Genomic DNA, 12,692 nt, shown 5'->3' with positions numbered 1-12,692 from the left:
TATATCATCAGGGTAACACAGACTATTACCACAGAACAAAGTAGCAAACTATGTAGAGTGAATTTATTTCCAAAATCTTACAAATGATTCATTTTGATCTGAGTTATGGAAACAGAGATGGATATGGGTTTAGGTGGTGGGGAAAGGGGCTAACATAGACCATTTTAATTACCTAAAAGAGTAATTTCTCCAAATTCCATAATGTCTTCATTAAAAAATCATTCACTTGTATGTGTGTTTGACATGATGAAGGCTTGTGCATTAGCACCTGATATTTATTTGTTGAATAAAAGTAATATTCAAAATGGGCTACATCATTTACTAGAACCCCATTTTTTTTATTGTAGTCCACCTGGTATGGGAAGGAATAGCTAGATTCTTATAATTGATTTAAAGGAATTCTAAATTTTTTAAATTTAAATTTAGATGAGTTTATTAGCTTCTTGAAATAATAAGAAACTAAAAAGTACTTCACAAACTTTTGTTAAACATAGCTATTTTGTTCAAATCCAAAAATTATATACTTATTTACATTTTCTAGTACAAAAAGGATCTTTATTCACTATAGGATTACAATATAAATAATTTTAGTGGGAAAATGTTTTCAAAATAATCATTTTGTATACTTGTACATTTCAACCAGATAAGTTCAATATTGGATTGCAATGTATTTATTTATCTTTCTACTGACCAAAATGTCCAAAATGCATTGACATAACTCTTTGGGAATCTATGAGTATGTATAGTGTTATTGATCATTTTGTCACTAGAGATTTTTGGTTAGTTTGTATTTTATACAATACTGCTTAGCAGTCATATCTCTTGTGTGTTTGCAGCACCCAATTTTACAGTGAAAGTAATTTCTTAATATCTTGCCACCTCTTATTTCTCTTACTGCTATGAGAATAATTTGTGGTTCTGACTTTTCTTCTGGCTTCAAGTTCAATCATTTTGTTGTTGATAATCCCAGCCCTTCATACATTGCTTCCAGAGGAAGATCTTTGATACCAACGCACAACAGGCTTCTTAAAGTAATTCTGATGGACAGACTTCGTGCTTTCGTTTTCCCCACAAGCCCAGTTCTTGTCTTACCCATGAAATTGCTATGCTATGCATTTTATCAGGCTCAAAGTCTTAATACTCTTTTTCCTGCTGAGAAATGAAGAGGATATAGGTCCCTGGATAAACTTATCTGCTGGAAAGGGAACATAGAAATGTAATCTTCTAACTGGCCTCATATCATTTGGCTGTACTCTGCACAAATGCATCTGAAGACATTTATCTGACTCTAAAGCTGAGATCTTCACGAAAGCAGGTTAGCTCTCCTAGATTCAAATAACTGGGTTTATATCCTCTAACCTAAGGGTGACTTTTGAGTATTAAACCAGACCTGTGGGTTCAAAGAGAAGTGGCCTTAAAATAGTTTAGATTTACTGTGAATGGCAAAAGGTTGAGCAGTACGGAGAGAGAAATGACTAGACAACACTTCCTGCTGTAAAAAAGACTACCTTAAACTTGCTGATTGAGAAGAAATAATACAGTACCGTGCAAATAAACCATGTTGATGGATGCCTTCTGCTAGAATGGAGCTCACTGTATTTACTCTCTTTCTGTTTGATGTCAGCATCTTAGCACTCAGCATGAACTCTACTACAGCTAACTGTCGAAATAAGTTATTTCTAGTCGATAATGAATGCTTCTCTAACATGTTATTATTGAAAATAACAGGTTCCAAATGTGTGACCGAATGGCATACAATTCATTTTCTTTCTCTGTAAGAATTGGATTTTCTTGTCATTAGAGCTGAACTGTGTGTTGACACTATGCTAAGTTAGAACATCCAGAATCCCGACCAAAGGCAAGAAGTTGTGTTGAAAGATTAGAATAACGAGTGCAATTGAACAGTGGTTTACAATCTGCGAACAGCTTTCAGAGTACTCTCTTCGGAATGTCTCCTCACTTTCTAAAGTATATAACAAATGTATTTTTATTCCCATTTTAGCAAAGAGTGGATTTAGGTATGGGGCATTTAAGAGACTTGCCCAAATCTCAAAACCAGTAATTGAGAGCACTAAGGCTCGAACCCTTAACATCTGCTCCCAAATTTAATTTTTCCACCTTCTAAAAGTTTTTTGTTTTTTGCTTTTTTTTTTTTTTTTTGAGACAGATTCTCACTCTGTCACCCAGGCTGGAGTGCAGTGGCACGATCTTGGCTCACTGCAACCTCTGCCTCCTGGGTTCAAGTGATTCTTCCGCCTCAGCCTCCAGAGTAGCTGGGATCACAGGTGTGTGCCACCATGCACAGCTACTTTTGTATTTTTTTGTAAAGACAGAGTTTCACCATGTTGGCCAGGCTGGTCTCAAACTGCTGACCTCATGATCTGCCCACCTCGGCCTCCCACAGTGCTGGGATTACAGGCGTGAGCCACAGCGCCCAGCCAAAGTAAAATATTGTTATTTAGATATTACTTTTCTACTTTGAACAATAGAAAAGGCAAAGCACAAAGGCCCATGAGACAATATTAGTAACCAAAAGCAGCACAGGGAATATTAGCAGCTGTACTTTCGCTGTTGCATTAAGTCACACAATAGATATAAAAGTGGCATAGACGGGATTTTAAAAATGTATGGCTTGTTCAAAATCACATTTCACGGCATACATTTAAGAAACTATTTTGAAAATCCTCTTTTTTATGTATTGCTATTTTATCCCTAAATATTATATTAAGTAATTATTAGAACTAAACACGTTTAGCAGATTCTCGTAGGTAAACACACAAGACTTATTGTTTTAGAAACGCAGATGCGTATAAAGAGGTGTATAATTTGTTTCCTCCTTTCCTTCATTCCTTCTTTCCATTTTCCTTTTTCTTTCTTTCCTTTCACAGTTATTTATTAGGGACCTAATAGTGTTAGGGTCAGTATAATTTGTATCCTTTACTCTTTATCCCTTTTCCAAATGTTTTCGCTGTGATTAGCAATCATGTACTATGAAAGATTTAAAGTCTATCCGTAGTGCCAAGCTAAGCCAATGCTTAATGCTATTATCAGCACTGGTGTTAAAATAAATTTAGATTCATTTGTTTTAAATGACTGGTGGATCACTTAACTCAACTGTTGACAAACACAGTAGAGCTAACGTATAGCTCCTGCAGCTTCTTCCTGCACAATTATCTAAAAGACCTTGATATCAATCTTCTCTATTGTGTTATTTGTCAAACAAAGAGTAGTTAAGGGATCTGAAAAATTCTAGTGCTCCCTACAAATAGCAAAACAGCTAAAAACTGTCTAAGGCTGCTATTCAGGTTTGGAGCACCCATGTCCTCTCAAATCACAGAAAGAGTTCACCAAAAGGTAACAAATGATGGCAACGAAGAGTAATGGTGCCGGAAGAAATGGTGCAGAGCTCTGAGAAAGGCTCATTTGGCGGGAAGTTTTGTGTCTGTACATCGTGCACCCATTACAATAAAGCAATTTTGTCACCCTCTACCTTTTTGTCTCCGTTTTATTAAATATCAAAATAAGGCTGAAATATATCATGTGGAATTTTGTGAGAATCATACTACATTGCATGTAGGACAGCATTAACTGGAGAGGTTCATTAAAAGTACTAACATCACTTTAGGAGGCAGAGGCGGGCAGATCACCTGAGGTTAGGAGTTCGAGACCACCCTCGCCAATGTGGCGAAACCCTATCTCTACCAAAAACACAAAAATTAACCGGGCATGGTGGCTGGTGTCTGTAATCCCAGCTACTCGGGAGGCTGACAGGAGAATCGCTTGAACCCGGGAGGTTGCAGTGAGCTGAGATCACGCCATTGCACTCCAGCCTGGGCAACAAGAGCAAAACTCTGTATCAGAAAAAATAAAAATAAAATACTAACATCTAGAACCCACCTAATTATTTCTAGCCTGTCAATTTTGAGTGGAATTCAGGAATTTCTATCTTTAATAGATAAATCAGATGATTCTTATGCATCTGGCTTGAAGGCTGTCTTTTGAAAACCAGAGGACTAGATGACCCAACAAATAGCCCCCTGGAAAAGTAGAGACACACTGCTCCCACGGTTTGGCTTCATTGCCCGTAGTAGGCATTCAATACTGTAAGTCTCTGAATTGGTAATTTGCTCAAACTGCTCAAATTGTAAAATATCTGTAAAATCTAGCAAGTTTGAAAATTGTAGCGTCAACTGCAGTTTCCATATCTTTAACCCTTAAATCATTTTAAGCATTCACCCTCAAATAAATTCTAATCCAAGCTTCATTAGGATTTTTCTTTTATGCTGTGGCTACTTTGATGAGCTTTATTTCAGCATGCCTGAATTAGTTTCTTAAGGGGTTAAATATAATTGTGAATTGAGAAAATATGAACCAAAGCAGAGACAAAATTATTTTCTTTTCCTTTCAATGTGCAGTAATGTGCTTTCGGCATGCGTGAGAGCCTGATGAATAAATTAAAAGGCAATTTCCAAATTGTATATTGATTTTTGTACAACGTAAAAGAGGTGTACATATCTGATGGAAACTCTCATAAAGGGGCATAAATCTTAAATTAAAAAGTGAAAAAATAAAATTTGAAAACATAGCACCTAGTAGTAAAATATATTAGTGCCCATTTTCTTCTGATACACTAGAACATAAACTGTCCTGCGTTACTAAAGCTATTTTTCAATAATAATTAGGAGAGTAAGCACAAAGTCCTTAAAAATTTTAGTCATTTCTCTAGCTTTAGCCTGCCATCCAATCTATGAAATGACTATTCGGAGAGCACACAATTCATCATATACTATGTTCTATCAAAAACTCATTAAATTGCCATTGATGATGATCGCAAAGTTCATGGCAGGTTTTCTGCTTAGCATCTTGCCTCAAGCGAAGGCATCTATTTATTGGTGAAGTCATACTCACAACCAAAATGTTGCTATGTAAACTAATTAGGGCTCCATATGAAGATAACATGATTGCCATGGAGTTTCTGCTTAATATAAACAAAGCAAAAGATGTAATTGTTTAGCGATAAATAAAAGCTACACTGTAAACATAATCATCCACATACTTGGCTTCTGTAAAAACATTAACATTCGATTTTTGAAATTAGAGCTGGCATTTAGTCATTAGGCACCCAAAGAGTACTCTGGCCAGTGGGTTCTTGAATTGGTAGGTTTCTATCCTGATTGGGCAATGCCTTACCCTTCTGGTTCTTTAATGCTTTGAGTGTATCACTCTCATTTGTAGGCATCAATAGAGGAATGTGATTGTCCTTTTCTTGCTTTCCCAAACTTGTTGCTTATGATGACATCCAAGGATGAATTTTTTTTAAAACTCATTAAACACACTCTCACTAAGACTAAAAATACTGTTGGACAGTAAAATGCAGGAGTTAATTTTTCAGTAAAAATTATAAGCCTATCTTTTTACAGGAAAATTAACCATATATAAGAGAAAGAATAGGAAAATAAAGGAGGCTCTCAAAGTGCTGAAGCAGCTGATTGAGTTGCTTAGACAGTGAAGGCCCTTCTAGCCAGATAACTCTTATCATCTGAGTTAACTTTGTTATTACACAGAAGAATAAACAAGCACAGAGATTACAAGGTATTCAAGAATCTCACAATTAGTTTAATGCAGAATTTGGACTATAGTATAATCTATACAAATAATAAGCACTTCCAAAAATATGTGAGGTAGATAGATGGATGATTAAACAAGACCCTTGAGAGAAAGGACCATTACATGACACAAGCGTTTCTCAAACTTGCTTTCCCTCACTGTGACATACCTCAGAGAGAATATTGACCTGCATGACTTACATTCACTACTTTCCACTACAGAGTGAAGTGAATGTTTGTGGGGACAGATACCGCATTTATCATAATGTGATTGTTATGCATTGCAAGGCTATCTTGCAAGCCTATTATTTATGGAACCCATAAATAACTCAATCAATCATACATACTAAGATAAGCATCATGTTACAAAAAATTCCCTGGAGCCCAGCTGTAATTCCTCCTCATTTCTTCCTCAACCCACCATTGTGACTTCACATCATATTTGAAAGCTGTTATACTACTTAATGCTACCAAAATCATGAACTAGCTGGAAGTTAAGGGTCTCTGGAGTTGGCATTTAGGATATTGAAGTAATGCATTATAATTAAAAAGTCTATTGCCCTTGGCTTGCTGATATGATTTTGAAACCTTAAATCCCCAATCACCTACTTCTGGTGATTTCTATAAGAAATATAGGTCATTCAATAATAAAGAATGTATATGTCTAGGATATTTTCTTAGTTCTACATTCAGTGAACATGTATTTGTAAATAATATCTTTAGCCATAGCAAAAATTGAGTTATAAATTGAGTAGAGCTATGAATAATACCTTGCTTTATTCTCCAATGTTTGTAAACCTGAGATTTGAAATATAAGTTGCAATTAAGATAAAAGCAGAGTAATTTTTAATTTTTGTATTTTGTGGGTACATAGTAGGTATATATATGTATGAGATACTTTGATACAGGCATGCAATGCATAATAATTACATCATGGTAAATGGAATATCTTTCTCCTCAAGTGTTTATACTTTGTGTTACAAACAATCCAATTATACTCTTATAGTTATTTTAAAACATAAGATTAAATTATTATTTACTATAGTCATTCTGCTGTCCTAGCAAATATTAGATCTTATTCATTCTTTCTAACTATTTTACTAAACCCATTAACTGTCCCCACTTTCCCCCCCACACTCCACTACCCTTTCCAGCCTCTGATATTCATCCTACCCTCTATTTCCATGAGTTTAATTGTTTGATTTTTCAGCTCCCACAAATAAGTTTGAACATGCAAGTTTGTCTTTATGTGCCTGGCTTATTTGACTTAACACAAGGACACCCAGTTCCATCCACATTGTCACAAATGACAGGATCTCATTCTTTTTTATGGCTGTATAGTACTTCATTGTGTATATGTACCACATTTTCTTTATCCATTTATCTATTGATGGACACTTAGATTGCTTCCAAATGGTGGCTATTCTAAAGAGTTCTGCAATAAACATAGAAATGCAGATATCTCTGGGATATTTTGATTTCCCTTCTTTTGGGTACATACCTAGCAGTGGGATTGAGGGATCTTCTAGTAGCTCTATTTTTAGATTTTTGAGGAAGCTCCAAACTGTTCTCTGTAGTGGTTGTACTAATTGACATTTTCACCAACAGTGTATGAGGGTTCCCTTTTCCTCATATCAACTCCAACATTTGCTATTATCTGTCTTTTGGATATAAGGCATTTTAACTGGGTGTGATAATATCTCATTGTAGTATCATTTCTCTCATTATTAATGATATTGAGCACCTTTTCATATACCTGTTTATCATTTGAATGTCTTCTTTTGAGAAATGTCTATTCATAACTTTTGTCTATTTTTTATTGGATTATTCGATTTTTCCTATAAAGTTGTTTGAGCTCCTTATATATTCTGGTTATTAGTCCCTTGTCAGATGGGTAGTTTGTAAATATTTTCTCCCATTCTATGGGTTGTCTCTTCACTTTGTTGATTGTTTTCTTTGCAATGCGGAAGCTTTTTAACTTGATGTGATTCCATTTGTCCATTTTTGCTTTGGTTGCCTGTGCTTATGGGGTACTATTCAGTAAATCTTTGCTCCAGACCAATGTCCTGGAGAATTTTCCCAATGTTTTCTTGTAGTAGTTTCACTCTGAAGTCTTAGATTTAAGTCTTTAATTCATTTTCATTTGATTTTTGTATATGGTGAGACATAGGGGTCTAGTTTCATTCTTCTGCTTATGGATGCACAGTTTTCATAAAACCATTTATTGAAGAAATTATCTTTTCCTCAATGTGTGTTTTTGGCACCTTTGTTTAAAATGAGTTCACTGCAGGTTTGTGGCTTCGTTTCTGGGTTCTCTATTCTGTTCCATTGGTCTATGTGTCTGTTTTTGTCCCAGTATCATGCTGTTTGGGTTAATATAGTTCTGTAGCATAATTTGAAGTTAGGTAATATGATTCCTCCAGTTTTATTCTTTGTCTCAGAATAGCTTTGCCTATTCTGAGTGGTTTGTGGTTTCATTTAAATTTTGGGATTTTTTTTCTATTTGTGTGAAGAATATCATTTGTATTTTGATAAGGATTGCATTGATTCTTCCACTCCATTCACATGGAATATCTTTTCATTTTTTGTGTGTCTTCAATTTCTTTCATGAGTGTTTTATTATTTATTTATTATTTTTTTTAAATCATTGACACTTTATTGAATGCAAAGTAAGATTTAGCATCTTTGACTTCATTGTACACAGCTGAAGTGGGAGCCCAGGGAGGGGAAGACTGCATGGTTTTCCTTGGAGGGGGGAAGTGTGCACCTTGCAGTCCTGTTACATTGTGGGAAGATCAGCCCATGTTCTGTCGGTTGCCATTGCCCCTAGGATGGATGTCCTGACAGTCATCCCATTCCCAAGCTCTGTAGAGTGTTTGTTTCATCATCCTCTTCCTCCTTTTCTTTTTGATCTTCCTGTTGCTGAGCTGCTTTTCTGAATTCCTCTGATGTTGCCTTGGATATTCCCTGATTTGGTAATTCTCCATTCCATATTTCTGATGTTGTTCATGACAGTCACTCACCATCATAGTTGCCAGACTTGGATAACCAGCTCCAAATACTTTGGCTTGGATATGTCCCAGGAGAGAATGAAGGGTATCACTGGAAGCCTTTCCTGGCGAGATGTGTTAGAAGTTGAGGGCTCTCTTGAAGACTCTCTTTCTTTCAGGATCTTTATTTCCTGGTCAATGCTCTCAATCTTTTCTAAGCTGATACCAAACCACCTCTGAAGGTGAAGAAGATAATATTCACGAACACACTTATCATCTGATTGACCACTTTCCACAACAGATTACAATGCAGACAACCTATGCTCCAACTCCTTCTTCTGTTTGTATCTCTCTATTTTAGCCTGTCTTTGAGATGCCATAGAAATGAGGCTAGGATAGCAATGGAGGAATTAGCAGTGTGATTTTCAGCTGAGTTGTTCTCATTTTGGGGCAGCTCAAACTCTGCCACATGATAGTAACGGCACTGAGTTAAGTAGTTTATAAAGCGTTTTGGAGCCCGCTGCAAATGATCTAGACGCTTGCTGGGGTTGACTTATTTCATGGTGAGGGCACCAACAGGCACTTCAGGTCAGTGGAAGCAATCTCTTACATATCTTCATTTCGGCTGAAGGAGTCAAGCTGTGATAACATTTTGACAGCTTTCTCAAGGAGGTCCAGGCCCTTGAACACTTTCTCCTAGACTATCCAGGAACCAGCAGGTTCAGCAGCTACTTCTACTTCTTCGTCCAGAAACTTTGCCAGTTTTGAACAGCTCGGGGAGCTGCGGCAGCAGTAGCTTGTCTTCAGCAGCCATCTTGGGGAGGGAGCCATGAGTGTTTTATAGTTTTTATTATAGAGATCTTTCACTTCTTTGGTTAAGTTAATTCCTAGGCATTTATTTGTGGTTATTGTAAATAAGATTACTTTTTTATTTCTTTTTCAGATTGTTCAATGTGGGGGTGTAGAAATGCTACTGATTTGTGTATGTTGATTTTGTATCCTGTAACTTTACTGAATTTGTTAATTAGTTCTAATAGCTTTTCAGTGGAGTCTTCAGTTTTTCCCAAATACAATATCATATCATCTGCAAACAAAGATAATTTGATTTCTCCCTTTCCAGTTTGGATGTCTTTTATTTATTTCTCTTATCTGATTGTTCTAGCTAGAACTTCCAATAATATGTTTAATACAGTAGTGACAGTGGGCATCCTTGTCATGTTCCAGATCTTAGAGGAAAGGCTTTCAGTTAATCTGTTACATGTGGTTTTTATTGTGTTGAGGTAGGTTCTTTCTATACCTTGTTTTTCTGAGGGTATTTTTTTTTATCATGAAGGGATGTTGAATTTTATCAAATGTTTTATCTACATCAATAGAAATGATCATTCTATTAATATAATGGGCTACATTGATTGATTTGTGTATGTTGAACTGTTCTTGCATCTCAGGAATAAATCCCACTTGGTCATGATGAATGATCTTTTTAATGTACTGTGAAATTCACTCCTCCTCTATTTTTCGGAATAGTTTGAATAGGATTGATATTAGTTTTTCTTTAAATGGTTGGTAGAATTCAGCAATGAAGTCATTGGGTCCCAGGCTTTTCTTTACTGGGAGACTTTATTGTGGCTTTAATCTTATTACTTGTTATTGGTGTTTTCAGGTTCTGGATTTCTTCATGGATCAATCTTGGTAGGTTGTATGTATCTAAGAATTTATTCATTTCCTCTAGATTTTCCAGTCTCTCAGCATCCAGTTGCTCATGGTAAAAAGCAGAGTAATTCCTAATCATCATATCAGCAATATTTTGAAAATAAATATTTAGAAATGTATTTCTGGAGAAGACAAGAAGATACTTGGAAATACCTTTAAATTAAAAGTTAATAATTGGTTTTCTATATAATTAAATTCACTGAACCTAACTTAAAATGTTTCTATTGGCTCATTGTGCTTTTAAGTTGCCTTAAGTTAACTTTCAAGATTAGTAACTAGTGAATTGTTCTAACACAATTAGCTCCACTCAACTACAATAAAGTTGATATAAAAATGTAAAAAGCCAGGAAAAACAAAGTGATTTCACTAAGGTGCAAATAAAATTGTGTGTATCATGTATGTATGTATGTTTATATGTAATTGATATACACATTTTAATACATTCAATTAATACAGGATCCAAAACATATAAAGAGAAAAATACATAAAGTACAAGTCAATGCCCTGTTTTAATCCAATTTCACAGTGAACATTGCTCACTTGTATCTTTTGAGATTCAGGGAAAAGTTTCTCAACATACAGATTTACAGTAGAAATGATTCTGAAAAAATATTAATCCTAAAACAGTAAGTCCACATTGCCAGTCATAAGTTTTTTTCTTCCACTCAAGATCCGTAGTAGAAAAGGAAAGCAGGCATAACTCCTTTCATACTTTATTTAAGCACTTATCCATTGCTAATTCCCTTAGATTGAGCCTCAGAAAATCTGGAGGTAGGGTAACATTTGCATAAGTAAGATGATAATATTTGCTACTAAGGTACAATAATATTTCTTGGACTCCTTGAAATCAACGTCAGTTGTAATTATTGCACTATTTCTACTATAAGGTTGTGTCTTCAGTGACATTAAAGGGTATATGAGTTCCTTACTGTAAGACTGCACAATGCAAAGATTATGTAAACAAATGTAAATCACCATGAAAATCTAGTTTATTCCACTTTTACCACACACCATTTTACAGTTCTAAATATCAATAATCTTCAAAATGTGGGACCCATGGCCTCATTAAGCGTAAGAAACCTTGGCACTCTTATTTTCAGACTCAGAAATCAATGCTGCCCATACTCTTTCATGGCCCTTCTTACATGACTTTCTTCATCTGAATTTACACAAGAGTAAAGGGAGTTTTGCTCAAAACTCAGGCAAAGTAACTGAAAAACTTTCAAAGCAATTTCGGGATTTAATGTGCGTTGAGAAAGTGTTTCTTTATAGAGACAAAAACTAAAAGAACACACCAGAATATGTATGATCGCCACATTCTCCGGTTCTATCTCACTGCCAACCAGCAGAATACATAGACGGAAATACAGACACTCTGCATAAACATTTTTAAATGCTTGCCAACAAATTTTTGTTTTTATTGTACAAATTTTTGTTTTTATTAAACAAAGTTTTGTTTTTATTATACTTTAAGTTCTAGGGTACATATGCACAATGTGCAGGTTTGTTACATACGTATACATGTGCCATGTTGGTTTGCTGCACCCATTAACTCGTCATTTACATTAGGTATTTCTCCTAATGCTATCCCTCCTCCATCCCCTCACACCATGACAGGCCCCAGTGTGTGATGTTCCCTGCCCTGTGTCCAAGTGTTCTCATTGTTCAATTCCCTCCTATGAGTGAGAACATGCAGTGTTTGGTTTTCTGTCCTTGCGATAATTTGCTCAGAATGATGGTTTCCAGCTTCATCCATGTCCCTACAAAGGACATGAACTCATCCTTTTTTATGGCTGCATAGTATTCCATGGTGTATATGTGCCACATTTTCTTAATCCAATCTATCATTGATGGACATTTGGGTTGGTTCCAAGTCTTTGCTATTGTGAATAGTGCTGTAATAAACATACGTGTGCATTTGTCTTTATAGTAGCATGATTTATAATCCTTTGGGTATATACCAAGTAATGGGATGGCTGGGTCAAATGGTATTTCTAGTTCTAGATCCTTGAGGAATCGCCACACTGTCTTCCACAATGGTTGAACTAGTTTATACTCCCACCAACAGTGTAAAATGTTCCTATTTTTCCACATCCTCTCCAGCACCTGTTGTTTCCTGACTTTTTAATGATTGCCATTCTAACTGATGTGAGATGGTATCTCATTGTGGTTCTGATTTGCATTTCTCTGATAACCAGTGATGATGAGCATTTTTTCACGTCTGTTGCTTGCCAATAAATTTTCAAAATGAAATAAGGCATATCATAGAAAACTTCTTCAAGTAAATATCTCCCTGGTAGAAGACTTTTTGGTATTTAATACCCAGTGTTCCAGTACATTTTTTTTACATCTTACCAAAATGTTATTTAGCAAATATTTATATAAG

The 12,692-nt window shown here is 35.5% G+C and overlaps 1 pseudogene; it reads right to left on the bottom strand.

The window, feature by feature from the left end:
• Nucleotides 1-8,401: 8,401 nt before the first annotated feature.
• LOC100609737 (immunoglobulin-binding protein 1-like) lies at nt 8,402-9,410 on the bottom strand (annotated as a pseudogene).
• Nucleotides 9,411-12,692: the final 3,282 nt, after the last annotated feature.

This window comes from Pan troglodytes, chromosome 3 (assembly GCF_028858775.2).
Source record: "Pan troglodytes isolate AG18354 chromosome 3, NHGRI_mPanTro3-v2.0_pri, whole genome shotgun sequence".
Classification (NCBI taxonomy): domain Eukaryota; kingdom Metazoa; phylum Chordata; class Mammalia; order Primates; family Hominidae; genus Pan; species Pan troglodytes.
Note: the sequence above shows the minus strand (reverse complement) of the source record. Positions and strands in the feature narration are given on the sequence as shown.